This window comes from Quercus robur, chromosome 2 (genome assembly GCF_932294415.1).
Source record: "Quercus robur chromosome 2, dhQueRobu3.1, whole genome shotgun sequence".
Lineage (NCBI taxonomy): Eukaryota > Viridiplantae > Streptophyta > Magnoliopsida > Fagales > Fagaceae > Quercus > Quercus robur.
The window spans coordinates 53,792,932-53,814,071 of NC_065535.1; the positions used below are offsets into that span (position 1 = coordinate 53,792,932).

The window sequence follows — 21,140 nt, forward strand, 5'->3', positions numbered from 1 at the left end:
ATATATTTCATTAATTGTAAAATGATTACACAAACTATATATATATATATATATATATATATATATACTAATTTGTACAGGTGTGAACACAAAAATAACCAACTACCAGAACTAACAACCTATCACACGTGCCAGCTACAGGACTAACTAACTATCTCTAGTGTTAGCACTTAAGTAAGCACCTAGACACACTAAACTACAAGTCTTATGGTCATTGTTCTTCACTTATGTTTCTTTGTCATTTATGCTCTGTCATAGAATCAACAGCTCTGTGAACAGTGCTTTGATCCTTTGTGTTGCTGCTTCTACTCTGCTCTTGCTACTGATCTTGGTAGCTTCATCTAAACTCTGATACTCCCCTTCAAGAGCAGCAGGTGTATGTATATTAAGCATCCCCATTTTACAAGTAAGAGTTGAAAATTGATTGTAATTCAAGGCTTTAGTGAGTAGATCAACCAATTGACAATTTGATCTAACATGATTCAGCTTAATCACCTTCTCCAACACCTTATCCCTAACCACATGACAATCGATTTCTATATGTTTTGTCCTCTCATGGAAGACTGGATTGGAGCCAATGTGCAATGTAGCCTGACTGTCACAGAACAACATGGCCTCCTTTTCATGATTCACTCTAATATCCTTGAGAAAGTACAAAATCCACACTATCTCACATGTTGCCACTGCCATAGATCTGTACTTAACCTCAGCTGAGGATCTTGATACTGTAGACTGCTTCTTGGACTTCCAAGACACCAAAGAATCACCAATGAAGATGCTATAGCCAATCACTGACCTCCTAGTGTCAGGACATGCAGTCCAATCTGCATCTACAAATCCTTTTAAGTGCAAGTCTGTGCTAGAAGAAAACATGAGTCCTTTGCCTGGTTCACCTTTCAAATACTGCAACACTCTATGTGCTGCATCCAGATGTGGTCTCCTTGGCTTGGACATAAACTGACTGAGTTTATGGACAGCAAATGTAATGTCAGGTATTGTGATTGTTAAGTACAAGAGTCTGCGCACAAGCCTTCTGTAGTGACTGGGATCTTTAAGTTCTTCTCCTTCAAACTTGCTTAGCCTTAAATTGTGCTCCATAGGAGTTTTAGCATACTTACAGCCAAGCAGTCCAGCATCATTGAGTAGTTCAAGAGTGTATTTCCTTTGACAAAGAGCAATTCCTTTGTCTGATCTTGCAACCTCCAAACCAAGGAAATATTTCAAATCACCCAAATCTTTGAGTTTGAACTTATCATCTAGCATGACTTTAAATCTATCCACTTCAGCCTTGTCATTGCAAGCTATCAAAACATCATCTACATAAACCAAAAGAATCATGAAAATGTCACCATGCCTTCTGGCAAACAAAGAATAATCAGCCTTGGATTGAATAAAACCAAGCTAAATCAAGGTGCTTGAGAATTTGGCAAACCATTGCCTAGAAGCTTGCTTGAGGCCATAAATGGACTTATTGAGCTTACAAACCTCCCCCTGGCTGTGAAACCCCTGTGGAAGAGCCATATACACCTCTTCATCCAAATCACCATGAAGAAAAGCATTATTGACATCCAATTGACTAAGAAACCAACCCTTAATGGCAGCAACAGCAAGAAGAACCTTGACAGACACCATTTTTGCTACTGGAGAGAAAGTTTCAAAGTAATCAATGCCCTCCTTTTGTGTGAATCCCTTAGCCACCAACCTGGCTTTATATCTCTCAATAGAACCATCAGCCTTATACTTGATTTTGTAAACCCACTTGCAGCCAATGGATTTCTTACCAGCAGGCAAGGGTGTCAAGGTCTAGGTATTATTAGCTTCAAGAGCTGCTATTTCAGCAGCCATGGCAGCTTGCCATTGGGGATCAGACAGCTTGGTAGTAAAATTGAGGTTCAACAAGAGAGGAAATAGCACAACAAAAGGTCTTATATGAGGGAGAAAGATGATGATATGAGACATGAGAAGAAAGAGGATGAGAAGTACCTGATTGGGAAGAAGACAAAGGCTGGACAGAAGCAACTTGATTTCAGTGGAACTCTTGTAAATAAGAAGGTCTTTTAACAGATCTAATAGACCTTCTAAGAGGAATAGGATCTGCAATGGGATCAAGAGGTGCTTCTGGGAGCTCATCAAGAAAGTCATCATCAATAGTATGATGAACTTGAATAATAGAATGAGGAGTAAGGGTAGGAGTGTTGGGCTTGGATAGAAGTAGATCATCATGTAAGGGAGGAACAAGAGAAGCACATGGCAAAGGTAATGAATTGAAATGAATAGAATCGTTGCAAGATGAAACATAAGGAAAAACAAACTCATGAAAAACAACATCCCTTGAGACAAAAATAGCATGAGTGTCAAGATCATAGAGTTTATAACCTTTGATATTACAAGGGTAGCCAAGGAAAACACAACTTCTTGCCCTTGGTGAGAATTTGTTTCTAGTGTGGGCAATTGTAGAGGCAAAACACAGACAGCCAAAAACTTTGAGATGATTATACTCAGGAGGCTTATGGAATAAAAGCTCAAATGGTGTTTTGTCATCCAACAAAGGAGAGGGAAGTCTATTAATGAGGTAGGCAGCAGTCAAAACACAATCACCCCAAAATTGCAAAGGAACTTGAGATTGAATTTGTAATGCCCTGGCAATGGATGGTAAATGTTGGTGTTTTCTCTCCATGACAGAATTTTGTTATGGAGTGTAAACACAGCTATGTTGATGGATAATGCCACGTGAACTAAGAAAATCAGACATGGCAAATTCTTTGGCATTGTCAATTCTAATGGATTTAACATTTTGGCTAAATTGTGTGGCAACCATAGTATAAAAGGATTGAAACAAAGGCTTAACATTAGATTTAGATTTCATTAGAAACAGCCAAGTGGCTCGAGTTGCATCATCCACAATTGTCAAGAAATATTTGTAACCATCTAAAGTAGGAATTGAATAAGGCCCCCAAACATCCATATGAACTAAATCAAAAGCACAAGCACATATTTTATTATTAAAAGGGAAGGGTAATCTTTTAAGCTTGGCCATAGGACAAATTTGACAAGCCATATTACAAAAAGATTGTAAAGAAGGAATAGTGTGACCTAAAGCTTTAAGCTTTATATCTGATGGATGTCCTAATCTTGCATGCCAAAGAAAGGAAGATGCAAAACTTGCAGAAGTTGTTGCAGAAAAAGGAAGAAAAGAAGCATTGAACTTGTGATTGCTTAGGTAATTAGCAAGTGAAGAATAAGGAATGTGCTGGAGACTATCACACTGCAACAAGTACAACCCATCAACAGCCTTGCCCACCCCAATCGTTTTCCAAGGTAAAAGGTCCTGGATAAAACAATAAGTGGAGAGGAAAACAAGACAATAAGGCTGAGATAATGTGAGTGTACTAACAGATAGCAGGTTAAAACTAAATGAGGGAACACAAAGAACATTAGTGAGAGTAAGTGAAGAAGAAAGAACAACAGTGCCAATATGAGTGACTTGAGCTAATCCCCCATTAGGCAAGTGAACCAAAGACTGTATAGTAGCAGTAATTGAAGTTAATAGATCAATAGAACAAACAAAGTGATCAGTAGCTCCAGTATCCAATACCCAAGTCCACTTATCATAAATTCTTCTATTTACCACTTGTGCAAAGAAAACACTATGAGATAAGTCAATACCGTTGGGGCACTGGCAAAGGTAGAAGATGATGCTACATTGGCCATTGAAGCATTTTTGACTGGAGCAGAAGGTGCAAGGGATGAAGTGGAAGCTCCAAATAGAGCAAAAAGCTGCTGATACTATTCAGGAGTAAAAGCAATTTGGTGATGAATTGGTGAAGCAATTGGAGGAGCAATGGGCAACACATCTGAAGATACTTGATGAGCCATAAAGGGCTTGTTCTTGAACTTAAAGCCTGGTGGAAAACCATGCTTTTTATAGCATTTATCCACTGTGTGACCAGTCTTGCCACAATGTGTGCAAGTTGGTCTCTCCTTCCCTTTGCCAACAGCACCACCAAGAAATGAACCAAGATGTTCATTGGACAACTTGGCAGCTAAAGCAGTGGAATCAACCTTAGCAAAAAAGGCATTAGGCACTGATCTTTGTGTCTCTTCTTGAATTAGCAAGGAGTAAACCTTACCAAGGGATGGAATAGGGTCCATAAGCAAGACTTGAGATCTAACTTGGGAGAAAGAATCATTCAATCCCATTAGAAATTTCATGACAGACTCTCTTACTTGCAGATCAGTAAGCCTTTTGTTAATATTACAAATGCATTTACCACAGGTGCAAGAAGGAAATGGACTAAGGTTTTGCAATTGATCCCAAAACACCTTCAACTGGGTAAAGAAGTCAGTGATAGACATCTCACCTTGATGAAGCTCTGCTATGTCTTTTTGAAGATTGAAAACTCTAGGTCCATTTGTCTGGGCAAAGCGATTCTTCAAGTCATTCCAGATTTCTAAGGTAGTATCATCATAAATGATGCTTGCTTAGAGCTTTGGTGAGATTGAATTGGTTAGCCATGTGCCAACCAGGTTATCACATCTTATCCAGGCTTGCACATTCGAAGGAGTTGATACCAATGGTGATGAGAGAGTTAAAGTCCCATCAATGAACCCTAGTTTATTCTTGGTGAGTAAAGCTTTTCTCACTGCACGAGCCCAAGCTGCATAATTTTCTCCACCTATTAATGGTTGTGTAACAAGAACTAAGCTTGGATTTTCTGCGTGATGCAAGAACAGAGGGTCATCCATTGGAGTTTCTTGTGAAGAAGAAGATGGATTCACAGATGTGGAAGAATCTGTAGAAACATTTGCATTCATAGTAGAAGCCATAGATGGCAAATGAAGAATGAATTTCCCAAGAACGGAATTTTCTCAAGAACAGGGAAAGATTTTCTCGAGAAAATTGAGAAAGGAAAAACTGAAATTGAAAGAAAAGCAAAACCCTACAGGAATTTGGGAATTTGCTCTGATACCATATCATAGAATCAAAGATTGAAATCTGTATATTTCATTACTTGTAAAATGATTACACAAACTATATATATACTCATTTGTACAAGTGTGAACACAAAAAGAACCAACTACCAGAACTAACAACCTATCACACGTGCCAGCTACAGGACTAACTAACTGTCTCATGTGTTAGCACTTAAGTAAGCACCTAAACACACTAAACAACAAGTCGTATGGTCATTGTTCTTCACTTATGTTTCTCTGCCATTTATGCTTTGTTATAGAATCAACAGCTCTGTGAACAGTGCTTTGATCATTTGTATTGCTGGCTTCTACTCTGCTCTTGCTACTGATCTTCGTAGCTTCATCTAAACTTTGATAGATCGGGGCTAAGGTTGTTGTTCTGTCAAGTGCAAAGAAAATTCTGCAAGAATTATATATCGAATCAGGCAACAATTGTGTCCAACTCCTATATAAAAATTTATTTCGATCCTGGCTTGTGCAAGTTTCTCTCTTTTGTACCCCAAAAAAAAAAAAAAAAAATCACAACATTGTTCAAGAATAATAAGCTAAGGGTAGTACTAATATTTGTTGCACATAAGCTATTGAGAATGAGAAATACTATGTTCACAATATTTTCACAACAAATCATAAGTGTCAAGTTGTTATTGGTTATTATTGGTAGGGTAAAAAAAAAAAAAAAAAAATCCATGGTAGGTTTAAATAGAACCAATAATAACTAATTACTTATGGTTTGTTGTGAAAGTGTTTTAAAAATGTTGTGGATGTAGCACTTCTCTAAGCTATTACATACAATTTTACAAACACCTTATTTTTTAACTAAAACCATGATTTGAAGTTATAATTTCCAAGTTCAAATTTGTGACTTAATTTAAATCATTGTTTCGGTTAAAAATTGAAGTGCGTAAAACTGTATATAATAGTTTGTAGGTAATAACTACATCCTAGGGGTAATAGTAATACATGAACTATAAGATTCTAGTGATGTGATTTTCTCATTTATATATATTTCAACTAATTCCCTTGGCTTGAATGCATGACCCCCCATTCACCTAATACATACCTTGCATACATGCGCAAACCATTGTGTATTCTTGATTCGCAGTAGTCCAATGTTTATGTCAAATATCAAGAGGTTGTAAGTACGGAAGAAGAGGAAGCCTAACATGAGAAAAAAGAGTCTTGTCAGTTAAGCCAAGGTTGACTTGCCTGGGAACCAAAGAAGGATTCTAGAGTCGAATCTAGACTATGTCAAACACTTGTAATCTCTCCAAGGAATTAGGCAAGTCATCCTTGGCTACCAAACAAGACTCTTTTCTTCATGCAAGATCTCCCTTCCTCTTAAGCTCGAAGCAATCTTCAATGTACGGGGCATATAATACTATCAAAATTAAGCTTAACTGGTGAAGAAGAAAAAGCCTAGCATGAGAGAGAAGAGACTTTCAGTTTAGCCATGGTGACTTGCGTTGGAACCAAACGAGATTATAGCTAGCTAGGCAATGCCGAACACTAGCTTGAACCTCTTGAAGTAGCAGGCAAGTCATCCTTGGCTATCAAACAAGACTCTTATCTTTATGTTAGACCTCACTTCCTCTCAAATATTCTTGCTCCAATTGCAAGTCCTGGAGTTTCAATTTATAGGCAATGAAAGAATAGAAGACTAGATTTCAATCGCTTCAATTAGCAAGTTCCTCACCAATTTGCCCCATGTAGAAGGTTTCTTTTATCTTTGCATAATCTTTCCTCTAATCAAGTGCATTATTTGGCTGCCCATAATAGAATATATTCCCCCCAGTTGAGGAGACCCAAATCAATGTATTATTTTCATGTAGCTCAACCGTGAAGAAAGAATTTCCACTAGAAGAAAACTATGCACCTGCTGATCGAATATGGTACTTGTCACATGGCTTCTTGACCAGGCTACTTGTAGTGAATCCTGACTGATCTGACCTTAAGTTCCTTCGAAGGACACATAGCAAAAAGAGATAAGATATGCCAGACAGGTTTGGCCAAATTTGGCATATCATTGCTATCAAGAATTAAAAATAAAAATGACATATCATTCAGCTTATAATTAAGGAAAGAAAAAGCATATTAATTCACGAAAAGGTGAGGGTTTTATTAATGGCATAAATCTTGTTAATTTATTTCCACATTTTCAGAATATCTCAATATTCCTCGAGGAATGTTTAAATCTCAGTAGTCAGAATATCCTTTTCTCTAAAAATGTAGTTTTCTTTTCTTTTTCTTTTTTTGATAACCGGTCAGAAAAAAATGTAATTTTCCAATGACCAGTAATTTGTAACACCGAATTTATTGTAGAAATCTAACATGCATCAATGTAATTCTGGATCACAATCCACATCTTAAACCATTCGATTGGCTGTTGAAAGTGGAAAATAAAAAGATAAAGAAAATTATGTAGTTAAAGATGAAAATTGAAATAAGTGTAAAAGAACTTAATTTATAGTAATACCTTAACATGTACCATTCATGTATATCGAAGTATGCAATAAAGTCGAGCTTGCTCGTCTTCGAGCGTTGGTCATGATGTATGTCTTATCTCTGCACACATCTCTGTTGGCCTGTTGCTCATGTATTGTGTATGGGCTCCTCTCTCTTTCTCTTATGCCTTTTTTTTTTTTTTTTTTTTCCAAATCTAATATGCTATTTTATTTTCAGGAAATGTTTCTTACCCACACCTTGTTGCACACAGTATACATAAATTATTTTTTGAACTAAAATCTTGACTTGAAGTCACAAATTTCAGTTCAAAAGCTTAAATGTGTGTAATTTGTGTGTAATAGGGCAGTGTGTATATAATAAACATTGTCATTTATTTTACTTCTTAGTAATTTGACTACTTGCCAAAAAAAAAGAATGAAACTACCTTGACTGACCTTCTAGATACTATAAAACAAGGAGTAGTATTTGTTACTCACCACCGTACCCTATTAGTATATTACACACATTGTTACACATCTATTTTTTGAATTGAAATCATTAGTTAAAGACACGTTTCAAAATTCAAATCATGATTCTAATTCAAAAAATGCGTATAACAGAATGGTCATAACAATTTTTATCCTAAAACAAATGGTTTTTACCTCACAGAAACAGCATAAAATCTGATGAAAGAACAACTTTGAAGTTTGACTAAAGTTGGAGCTAATTAAGGCCTTGCTGATAGAAAGCTTGAAACTTTCAAGATCAAGTACTACCAGGACCTTTATAATGTTATGGGAACATGATTCTAATTGCAACATCTATCTAATTGGACGCGTCCACTTGAAAGAGGAATGTAGCGTTGGCCACTAAAGATTTTTGTTATGATTGACTTTTTATTTTACTTTTAGGCTCTCCCATCATGCATTCAATGATGTATTTCTTTTTACCATATGTAATTTCTAGTACCAGTATTTTTCCTTTGAGGTAGAGGCCTTTCGAAAGTAACTTTCATTCAACGGTAAACGTTAAGGAAAATTCTTTAAGAATGTATCTTAGATTTTCTAATAAATTTAATCATATAATTGTATTGACCCATCAGGCCGTAAGGATGGTGCGGGATATCGAATCCCAGCGAGCTTAGAACATAACCGAAACCAACACAATAGTCGGGTATAACACAAAATGACAAAACTTAAGTACAGTACTTAGGTGCGCTGTTCCTTAAGTTCCCCACTTAAAATTCAATCATGTGGCTTTTTTCTCTTGACCACGTCAATCTCACCTAGAAAATCCAATTTGCAAACCCACAACCATGCCGTGTGTTAGGAGCATTATGTGTTGCTAATGATGGCATGAGGAATGAGGGTGCTTGGGTAGCATTAAGTCAATCACTTGGCTTTATGTTTTCTCAACACACTCATAGCTCCTCATGCCTGACTAGTGATGCTCCTAAGGACTCTTTGAGGGGGACCAGCCTAGTCTCCCTACTCAAGTTGGATCAATGAGCAGTGATGAGAGGCAGCATGTGGGGGCACCTTGCTCCACATGATGCCCCAAGGCCATGGCAAAGAAGGGCCATGGTGGGCAAAGATGGGTGGGATGATGGGCAGCAGTAGGTGGTGCTAACCCTACGTGGTGGTGCATGGCATTGGTGGCTTGGTTGTTGGTTCCTTGTGTGTGGGCTTGGTGGCTAGAGTGCAAGGTAGGGCTGGGCTGTTGTGATGATAAAATGTTGTGTGCAAGGCATTGGGCTAGTTGGGGCTGGCTGAATGCATGGACAAGTGCTAGTGGGCTAATGGCAGTTACGTTGTGTGCTGCATATGGGTATGCTGTGTGGGTTGTAATGTTGTTGGAAGGCCTTGAGCATGGGCCAAACCTCTCCAAAATGTGTGGGAACATGTTGTGTGGGCTGCTAGAGGATGGGCAGAGACCCCATGGTCTGCTGAGACATGGGTTGTGCATGTTTAGTGGCAGTTGCTAAGCAGTTACAAAGTTCATAGATTTCCTAATGATCAAACCTGCTGTGTAGGGGCTGGAAACATGGAGAGCAAGCCAAGACAGCATTAGTTGAAGGTATCTTAAGTCAGACCACAAGTGGCAAATCGTCCAAGACCCAGGCAGTTACTAGGCAGTAATTGCCATAGCAATTAATTCTGTATATTTAACCCTAAGGCTGCTGGGGGTGTCAGCAGCAGAGTGTATTTGGCCTTGAGAACGTTTTGTGTAATTCTCTAGATTTTGTAAAAGGGTTTTCTTTGTACTTTGTTGAAGGCCAAAATTTCACAAGAAAGCCCATTCCATGAAAAGTAAAGAAGGCCCAATTCAAGCAGCAAGAAGAATCAACATTAAGGCCCTATTTATGTTCAGATTTCCAGCAAAAAGGCCATTAAAAAATCCAACAAAATCCAGTGAAAGAACTGGGCCGGGATACCCAGAGGCTGCTAGAGGCCCGGGATCCTCAGGTAATGCAGCACAGCTAATGTGGGATTGAGACAGCTCAAGAGAGGTACCACGAAATACAAGAAATGAAGAACAGAGATGTCCTTCTCAAGTATCTAGTGGTGCAGCAAAGAATCAGAAAGTATAAAGTAAACATTCATGAACAAAGGAGTTGTATCACAAGGAACCAAGAATGAGAAAATCATAAGTAGAAGTGACTGGAAGGGAACTTTCAACCCAGCAGTAAAATGGGAATAATGACACCAAGGAAATACAACCGACAGCTGAGTCTGAAAAGTGAGAAACCTTGAAGGAAGAGAGATTGAAGGCTAGTTGCCCAAGGACGCCCCGGAATGGAAAGTCAGCAAGTGACTTTTAGAGAAACAGCACTAAAAGATGAAAACCATGAGAAAAAAGGGAAGAGACTAGCCCCTAAACAACTATCACATCACGAGCTCTGAGAGGCAAAAGAGAGAAATCACTAGTACCATGGAGCCCTAGAAAACACACTATAAAAGGAAGAGAAAACCCATGTTGAAGAAGAGGGGGGATTTTCAGTAGGAAGAATATCATAACAGAGCTATTAGAACTCTGTAAAATTTAAGAAAAACAGAGGAACGTCTCCCGGTATCCCAGAAACAGCCACTATAGCACATACTTTGATTCAAAAGGATTCAAACTTTGTAAGTCTTAGAGGCTTGGATAGCCATCGAAGTCTGTAATTTTTGAGCTTATTTGAACCTTGTATCACGTCTTAGTGAGCACGTTTGTAATCCACAATTAAGAAAAATAATGAAATATCTCATATTGATTTGAGGATTTTTAACAATTACTTTGCATATTTCTTTATTATATTATATTCCTTTACTGCTTCTTGCTGCTCAATACATATATTCTTGCTTGTAAAGCTGAGTCCTTTACCCAAGCAAAGCCACTCGGACTTGAGTTCCAAATCCCACAAGTCTTGTGCAAAAGCACTAAGTCTGTGAGAATTGGGGCCAGGATCCTCGTGGCTGAATCATTCTCATGAATTTCATTTACATATATGTATATGTATTAATATATATATATATCCTAATCTAAGAAACTAACAATTATTTGAAGATATGTGCATTGTATAGTTGTTCTTGTGTAGGACCTATAGAGGTAAAAGGAAAAGACAAACTCCATTGCATAACAAGCATGGAGAAAGATTGTATAGTGCAGAAAACCAGAGATTCTAGGTTCTTACAGGCCTAATCCGCCCCGGGATCCCACGACAGTACGCCCTGGGATCCCACGATAGTACACTCGAGGTACCAAGTGAAGGAATTCTTTAAAATGTTTATACGATAAAAGATAAGCCTTAAATATTCTATTTCAATATCTTTCTCATTGTGAATATTATGAATATCTATTTTACTTATTTTGTAAGAGTAAAGGGTTATTTTATGATACTAAAACACTTATAATGGTATTTTATTGCTTAGGAGGAATCGCATTTTTGCCTTGAGGAGATTTATGTGACTTGCGCACAACTTGGTTCGTAATCAGCCCTCATTTAGCTGCAGTGAACCAAGTCCAGTCCACCAAACTACAACTATTTAGCCCAGGATCCTTGGGGCTGTGTGCTAAAGAAAAAAAGCACTCTCACATTTTGGCAACTCCACTGGGGACTAGGAAAAAGGAGAGGGAAAAAGCAGTCCCTTCGCAAGCATGGCTCCAAAGCTAGGAAACACTTAGAGGAAGGAAAGTTCCTCTTGGTGCATTCAACATCAAGATCCCAAAAGTGTGGGTTCCTCCAACGAACGTTCTACCAAGAGACTCTATATGGAATTTTGGGGAATTTCCCAACACAAAATAAGTTTTATGCATCATTATTTTCTCCATTTTATATTTTGAACATAATGGACTGAAATCTATGGTTTTCAAATGGATAGCTATCGTTGTTGCATGAAAGCAAAAGCATTGTATTGTTTAGTAATAGAAGTAGACACTTGTTCTACACAATATAGAATCATAGATAAGTTTGGTTGTCATACTCATCCTCCAACTAAATGGACCTCATTTTAAAGATATTCATAAAAGATAACTGCCCTGCTGAATTAATTAGTTTTGAAAAATAATAAATAAATAATTTTTCATGTTTTAAAATTATTTTGGCTTGGATAATTCCTTTGCTCCACAAGGACTTGGAATCTCTAGTAGCCAAGCCCTTAGCTCAGCTCAACTTCTTCTTCAACCTTGTGTTGGAGGTGGGGTACTGCAATTAGGGGTGTCCAACCAGACCCGGTAACTGACCCACCCGCCCAATCCGTCCGATCCGGCCTGAGAACCGGACGACTCGACGTCGGTGATGGTCGGCGGCGAATCCCTGATCCCAAAATCCAAGTCCGGCGGGTCGGTTGACGGGTTAAAGCATGGAAAACCGATTTCAACCGACCCGACCGGAAAACACACCGGAAAAGCTTTCTCCGTCGATTGAAGTAGTTCACCGGTAGGATTTTGTCCGATCTGTCGAGATCCGGCGAGATCTCATCGATATCTGGCCTGATCTCTTCAAGATCGGGCCTGATCTCGCCGAGATCTGGCCTGATCTCTTCGAGATCTCGCCGGATCTCTTCGAGATCGGGCCTGATCTCGTTGAGATCTGCCAAGATCTCTTCAAGTTCGGCCTAAGCTCGTTGAGATCAGCCAAGCTCTCTTCGAAATTCGGTCACATCCAGCAAAAATAAGCAGATTTTGGCAAAAATCCGGCGTGATTCTCACAATCCGAGTCTGACCGGAAACCGACCGGAAAATTTTGACGTCCGACCACCCGAACCGTTGCCGTCGGCGGGTCGGCGGCGGGTCCATGTTTAGGAGACCCGAAGTGATCGGGTCAGTTCCGGGTTGGGCATAAACCCGACCCAGACCGACCCGTGGACAGCCCTAACTACAATATTGTTTTATTTCAGCTTATTGGTGGTTGAGACCATGTTGCTAAATGGTTTTGACATTGATCAAAAGTTCACAATGTTTTGAACATGGCATGGGATTGGCTGTTGATGACTCCACACCCTGAGCAATAGAAAGGGTAGGAGGGAGTGATGAGAAGAAAGCTGGTCAGTTTGATTAGTATTTATGCAGATAGTTTAGTCCTAAACTTTGAAGTCCAAAACTTGAAGATGCTTGTTAAATGAGGTATTGGTGGTGTGAAACTACTTTGTACCATTGGTCTCCAAAGGCAACTCACTGGTTTCATAAAAACTTAACTAATACCAAAGGTGTTTTGAGAGTACAGCCAACCTATAGAGTATAACCAAAAAGTTGAAAATAAATATTGAACTCAGCTAGAAGAAGCAAAATCTTTTTTTTTTCTCATAAGGATTCTACTCTTTACAAAAAGGGGGTAAGAGGGGTCATGTAATAATATTTTAACAATCAAAACATTGTCTCATTATTAAAAAAAAAATGGAGAAGTGTGCAAAAAAAAATAGAGATTGATGAAATGAAGATTGTATGAGCTACATAATAGAGAAATGGCCCCACATTTGGGGGCTTATGTATTTTTCTTTTAAAAAAAAATTCATGATATTGTTTCATTTGTTTAAAAAGAAAAAGAAGAAAGAGAAGTAAGTGAATCAAAAAGATTTGATGAAATGTAAATTACAGAGTAAAGCAATTTCCTCACGTTGTGGGGCTAAATAATTTTGCAGCAACTTGATAATAATATCATATGGCGCAGGTTAACAAAATGGACAAGTTCCTTGGCTCCACCCACGGGTTTAGCAAAATGGAGCAGTTCCATGATCTCAGCAAAGCCTTGGAGATCCTTGATCCCAGCAAAGCCGAAGAAATCCTTGGTCCTAACAAATCTGAGGAGATCCTTTATTCTAGCAAGGCTGAATACATCCTTAATTCCAGCAAAGTCTAGGAGATCCTTGACTCCAGGAAAGCAAAGCCTGGGAGATCCTTGATCCCAACAAAGCTGAGGAGATCCTTGATCCCAACAAGGCTGAAGAGGTCCTTGATCCCAACAAAGCTGAGGAGATCCTTTATTCCAGCGAGGCTGAGTACATCCTTAATTCCAGCATAAGTCTAGGAGATCCTTGACTCCAAAAAAAGCAAAGCCTGAGAGATCCTTGATCCCATCAAAGCTGAAGAGATCCTTGATCCCAACAAGGCTGAAGAGATCCTTGATCCCAACAAAGTTGAGGAGATCCTTTATTCCAGCAAGGTTGAATACATCCTTAATTCCAGCAAAGTCTAGGAGATCCTTGACTCCAGGAAAGTAAAGCCTGGGAGATCTTTGATCCCAACAAAGCTGAGGAGATCCTTTATTCCAGCAAGGCTGAGTACATCCTTAATTCCAGCAAAGTCTAGGAAATCCTTGACTCTAGGAAAGTAAAGCTTGGGAGATCCTTGATCCCAACAAAGCTGAGGAGATCCTTAATTCCAACAAGGCTAAGTACACCCTCAATTTCAACAAAGCCTAAAAGATCATTGGTTCCAGCAAAGGCGAAGTATTTTCACGAATCCAACGAAGTAAAATGGTTGTAAAAAAAAAAATGGAGGCATCCGGAAAATGGATAGAAGTTCCATAATAGCATCAAGAGAAGGTGGATCAAGCATGATTCAACAACCGCCTCATGTCTTGGGGGCTAAAGCCTATTATGCAGTGGACCTTAAATATATTTTGAAGAAAATCAATAGAAACACTGTATTACAAGTCAGCAGCAAAATCAACATTATTGAAAGTTTAACAACTATACAGTGCGTCTATCATTTCTTACAGCTCAATAATTGGGCTCATCTATGGAAATAACAGGATTTGGAGGAGATACAGAGACCACTGAAGGACACCTACAACTAGCTCTAAAGGCCAACCATGACTTCACAACTATTGCCTAATCCTCTCAATGTACCACTAATATGTGAAAGAGGGATTGAATGGGAAGCCCACAAAAGTCGCTGCCAATCTTAGTCCTTTCATCCAGCACAAAGTAAACTTTGTGGAAAATATACTTTATGGTGAATCAGCTCCAACTGGAGAATATCCCATTGTTAGGATCTTGGGAGGCTCCCATCTCTAGGATCCCGGGGGGCTCCCATCCCAGAAGAAAGAAGCAATACCCATGGTTTGAGGGATCCCTTGGATAGAAAAAGACAGAAGGAGGAAGGTTAATATACTGCTTATAAAGGTCCTGGAGAACCTTACGGATATGGAAAGGATGGCATAAATCCTACTAGAGGAAAAACTAGAAGAGGTGAACTTGGGGGCTGACTCAAGGAACCTGGGGCACATCCTAATCAGCAGACAGTTATCAATACAAAAAAAAAAAAGCAATTGGTGGAGCTATTAAAAAAAATAATATATGAAAATTTATTGGTGTGAACTCCTTCAAACTAAATAAGGCACATCCAAAGGATAAATTTCCTTCGCCTAACATCGATCTCCTCATAGATCCAACTAAGGCAACAACAATATCAACCATGAAGAGGCATACCACGATCAGGGTACTCAAGAGCTTCTTAGAAAGAGTTTCTTACATTAGGAAGTTCACACCAAGTCCAACCTTGGTCATTAGTGGACTATCCAAATTGTTGAAAAAGGGGAATGTTTTCATATGGGGAGTTGAAAAACCAAATGTCTTTCATAAAACTTCAACAGATCATGAGTCATTTACCTACCATATGGGTACTAGTCCATGGAAAAATCACTATTGTTGTACCTGGGATCTTGATCTCAAGCATACAAAGCATTGAAGGACACTGAAATGAGGTATCCCAACATAGAAAGGGCGTGTATGGCAGTTATGCATCTCAACAACTGAATCATTACTTTTCATCCCACCAAATTGTATTGGTGACAAGCTCTCATCCAATAAAAGCCCTCCTCAATCATCCCTTGCAATCTTGAAGAGTAGCCCGGTGGTTAATATTAATTTCCCAATACAACATAGGTCTGAAGGATCCCCAGAGCTATCAAGAGCTAAGCTGTAACAAACTCACTGACCCAGTTCCCCGAAGAAGAGAAATTCCTATTAAGTGAGAAGATCTCTAAAAAAGTAGTAGCGGTAGAGATCCTTGTAAAGAAACAGACTATGAGGTTTGTGAAGATAGCCTTCAACGAGCATGCCTAGAGGAAGCCATCCTCTTCCAGGATCCCCGTAAGAAGATCCCCCACTTGGAGAAAACACTATGACATAATCATCTTGGTGGAGCTCCTGACCATCAGTCCACCAGTGAGAGCAACCTTAGATGACTCATAAAAGAAGATTATTTCCATAAAGGATTTGTTCATAGCTAAGAGAGGATATTTTAGAAGATCCTCGGAGAAGAAAACAAATCCTCAACCTTTTAAAGAAAAGAAAAGAAATCAGTTCAGTAAGTCCACTTGAAAATGAGGGGCTACGAAGGAACTTTTTCTGAAGATTGAAAAATTCAATGGTCATGAACAAATTTTCCAAGTGGCATGGCCTAGGACTTGGGAAAAGGCAAATTTTCCATGTACCTAGCCCAGGACTTGAGCAAAACAGAAATTTCACAAGTGGCATGGCCTAGGACTTGGGAAAGGGAAAATTTTCCATGTACCTAGCCCAGGACTTGATCAAAACAGAAATTTTCCAAGTGGCATGGCCTAGGACTTGAGAAAGGGCAAATTTTCCATGTACCTAGCCCAGGACTTGATCAAAAAAAAAAGAAATTTTCCAAGTGGCATGGCCTAGGACTTGGGAAAGGGCAAATTTTCCATGTACCTAGCCCAGGACTTGATAAAAAAAAAAAAAAAAATTTCCAAATGGCATGGCCTAGGACTTGGGAAAGGCAAAATTTTCCATGTACCTAGCTCAGGACTTGACCAAAACAGATTTTTCCAAGTGACATGGCCTAGGACTTGGTAAGAGCAAACTTTCCATGTACCTGGCCCAAGACTTGGCCTAGAACAATTTTTCTAAATACATGGCCCAGAAATTGGCCAAGAGCAAAAGTTTCCAAGTACGACCAAGAAAATGGTCAAAAGCAAAAGTTTATGGGTACAAGCTATAGCACATATCAGCAATAGGTAAAAGTGCAGATTGTAAGCATATCCCAGTCATGGCTACAACTTGTAGCACGTACTAGCACTGGGTACAAACTGTAGCACGTACCAGCAATAGGTACAAGTCGTAGCACGTCCTAGCAAAGGATGCGAATTGTAAGCAAAGCCCAACGAGGGGTACAAAGAGAAAGAGCCTCGAATGGGTATGAAAACCCAAAAGTGGGTGTGTAAAGTGCAGAAGATTGACCTCCTTGAAAGGAATTGGTTCAAGGGAACCTAAGGAAGCAAGGAAGGCGTAACTTAAAAAAAAAATTCTAAGAGTACACCACTCGAAGCCGCACAAGCATGGATACTTTTGCAAGTCTCTATACAAAGAGATTAGTCAATGACATTGCAAACCAGCTAGCGACATTTCCCTCCTCCTACAAGGTGCAAACTCACCAAAGGCTTGGAGGTACTTTGACTCAACAAAAGAAAGGTACCCTTTCGGTAAGCCCACTCATTAATACCATATTTGAATATATCAAAACACTGCAAAATGTTGTGCAAGAGGTATCACCCATGCACTAATATTTTATTCATATAGATTAAAACGAAAATTCTAAAATTTTGGTCTACTTACTTGACCAATTATCAAAAATCAAATTTGGACTTCTTGTGTGGTTGAAATCCTCACATGGTTTCATATATATGAAGTAATTTTTATTGCGATATCTTATTTGGCAATTTGCTTTTCCAGTGCATACACTAGAGGCTAAGACAAGATTAAAAATTTTCCTTAGATATATCTTTCACTTGATGAAAATTAAGAAGTCTAGTGCAAACTTTACTGTACATAAGTTCAGCCACTGTTATTTTCTTTGGCTTATGAACTATATGGAATATAACAATTCAAACAACAATATAATTGGTGGCATGGTATGTGAATAATTTGCTGCAATCTGAAATATTATACAATCTCTCACAATTTGGAAAAAGAGTGAGGCAAAGATCAAGAGCATCCACCAGAAGAGCAAGGTCTTTAGCTAAAGCAAGGTGTGGAGATGTTCCTAAGCCTTCTAAGTCATGTCCTCAGGGAAGTTTCTATCTTCTAATACATTTTGAGAAGAATAGCTAACCTTGATTAGACTCTAAATCAGTATGTTTTTATGATTCAATGATTTATGATATCATGGTCCCATTGGTAAGTCACTATTCATGGACTAAAAATCTCATAGGGCAAACATCTTGGTGTTATTCACCTTAGCCATAGCAAGCATGTACTGCAATGCATAGAATATCTTTGGCAAAGTTCATGGGGGCTCCCCTCATTCAACTTATTTTGTAAAACAAACAAAATCTTGTTGACAAAGCTATGCTATCTTATATTAAGATTTAATATGCATTCAACACGATTTTTGTATGCTACTTTCAAAAAAGCATATCCTAGAATTGCTAGCAAAAAAAAAAAAAAAGGTTAGTGCTAAAAATATACTTTTAGCATTAAATGCGATACCAATATAATTTGGTTATACATATATATCTGCATATATTATTATTAGTTTGACAAAGTTGATTTATTGAATACCAATCTACAACCTAATACTAATATGAAGGTGAATTCTAATCTTTCGCAACATGTTAGTTCATCCCATGATGGAAGTGTAGCAATTCCTTTGGAGTTTCCCTCAAGAATTATTTGATCTACACATTGGTTCTACAAACTAGGAAAGTGTCCAAAAACAATTTATTTTCTCGCGCGTGGGCTACAGGTAACCCACGAGCTCGGGGGACTAATGTTAAAGGCCAAAATTTCACAAGAAAGCCCATTCTATGAAAAGTAAAGAAGGCCAAATTCAAGCAGCAAGAAGAATCAACATTAAAGCCCTATTTAAGTTCAGATTTCTAGCAAAAAGGCCATTAAAAAATCCAGCAAAATCCAGTCAAAGAACTGGGCCGGGATACCCAGAGGCTGCCAAAGGCTCGGGATCCTCAGGTAATGCAGCACAGCTAATGTGGGATTGAGACAGCTCAAGAGAGGTACCACGAAATACAAGAAATGAAGAACAGAAATGTCCTTCTCAAGTATCCAGTGGTGCAACAAAGAATCAGAAAGTATAAAGTAAACATTCATGAGCAAAGGAGCTGTATCACAAGGAACCAAGAATGAGAAAATCATAAGTAGAAGTGACTGGAAGGGAACTTTCAACCCAGTAGTAAAAGATTCCAACTATTTAGGAATAATGACAGCAAGGAAATACAACCGACAGCTGAGTCTGAAAAGTGAGAAACCTTGAAGGAAGAGAGATTGAAGGCTAGTTGCCCAAGGACGCCCCGGAATGGAAAGTCAGCAAGCGACTTTTAGAGAAACAGCACTAAAAGATGAAAACCATGAGAAAAAAGGGAAGAGACCAGCCCCTAAACAACTGTCACAGAACGAGCTCTGAGGGGCAAAAGAGAGAAATCACTAGTACCATGGAGCCCTAGAAAACACACTATAAAAGGAAGAGAAAACCCATGTTGAAGAAGAGGGGGGATTTTCAGTAGGAAGAATATCATAACAGAGCTATTAGAACTCTGTAAAATTTAAGAAAAACAGAGGAACGTCTCTCGGTATCCCAGAAACAGCCACAATAGCACATACTTTGATTCAAAATGATTCAAACTTTGCAAGTCTTAGAGGCTTGGATAGTCATCGAAGTCTGTAATTTTTGAGCTTATTTGAACCTTGTATCACGTCTTAGTGAGCACGTTTGTAATCCACAATTAAGAAAAATAATGAAATATCTCATATTGATTTGAGGATTTCTAACAATTACTTTGCATATTTCTTTATTATATTATCTTCCTTTACTGCTTCTTGCTGCTCAATACATATATTCTTGCTTGTAAAGCTGCGTCCTTTGCCCAAGCAAAGCCACTCGGACTTGAGTTCCAAATCCCACAAGTCTTGTGCAAAAGCACTAAGTCTGTGAGAATTGGGGCCAGGATCCTTGTGGCTGAATCATTCTCATGAAATTCATTTACATATATGTATATGTATTAATATATATATATATATATATATATCCTAATCTAAGAAACTAACAATTATTTGAAGATATGTGCATTGTATAGTTATTCTTGTGTAGGACCTATAGAGGTAAAAGGAAAAGACAAACTCCATTGCATAACAAGCATGGAAAAAGATTGTATAGTGCAGAGAACTAGAGATTCTGGGTTCTTACAGGCCTAATACGCCCCGGGATCCCACGACAGTACGCCCTGGGATCCCACGACAGTACGCCCGGGGTACCAAGTGAAGGAATTCTTTAAAATGTTTATACGATAAAAGATAAGCCTTAAATATTCTATTTCAATATCTATTTTACTTATTTTGTAAGAGTAAAGGGTCATTTTATGATACTAAAACACTTATAATGGTATTTTATTGCTTAGGAGGAATCGCATTTTTGCCTTGAGGAGATTTATGTGACTTACGCACAACTTGGTTCATAATCAGCCCTCATTTAGGTGCGGTGAACCAAACCCAGTCCACCAAACTACAACTATTTGGCCCAGGATCCTTGGGCCTGTGTGCTAAAGAAAAAAAGCACTCTCACATACTTAAGGTTTAGTAATAAAGGTTGGGGGTGGGTTCCTTGTAAATATTGTGTGTGCTGTGTGTTTGAACGTTCCTAGATAATCTATTCTAAATGTTACTACAGTATGCGTGTGGTGTTGGCTGAGACTAAGTCAGGGACTTAGAGCCATCACAGGCAGAAAATTTGAGTGAAAAATTGACCATGTGACACCATGAGAGGGGGGGTGATGAGAAAATGGGTAGAGGGACTGTGGCTAGAGTGCTGGGTTGAGCGGCATGGGGAAAGAAAGGGTCATCAGCAGAGGCATGGGAGAGAAAGAGAGAGCATATGGTGACTAGCGAGATGAGCTCTATGAGAGAGAGAGAGAGAGAGAGATAGAGAGAGAGAGAGAGAGAGAGAGAGAGAGGAGTGACTGGTGATATGAGCTCTAAGAGAGAGAGAGAGAACAAAAGGTAAAATATATCACAAATACAAATTTTTTTAGAATTGCAAGACTGGGCATTTTTGGTGCTTCGATTCTAAAATATATCAACATATACGCCACTTGGTACAACCTCATGCACTCCAACATGAGGTCTCTACTTTTATATATACTAGCTTATAGCCCACACAATGTGCAGGACACTTTTATTTATTACAAAAGACAAATTGTAGGTGAAAATTTAAACATTTTATAGTTAGATAGCACCCAAAAAAAAAAAAAAAAACTTGCAAGAAAG

General features: G+C 38.6%; 1 long non-coding RNA gene across 1 annotated transcript in view; it reads right to left on the reverse strand.

Annotated features, from left to right (window-relative positions):
- LOC126714013 (uncharacterized) overlaps positions 1–21,140 on the reverse strand; it is a 45,725-nt gene that overhangs the window by 23,802 nt on the left and 783 nt on the right. The window lies entirely within an intron of this gene.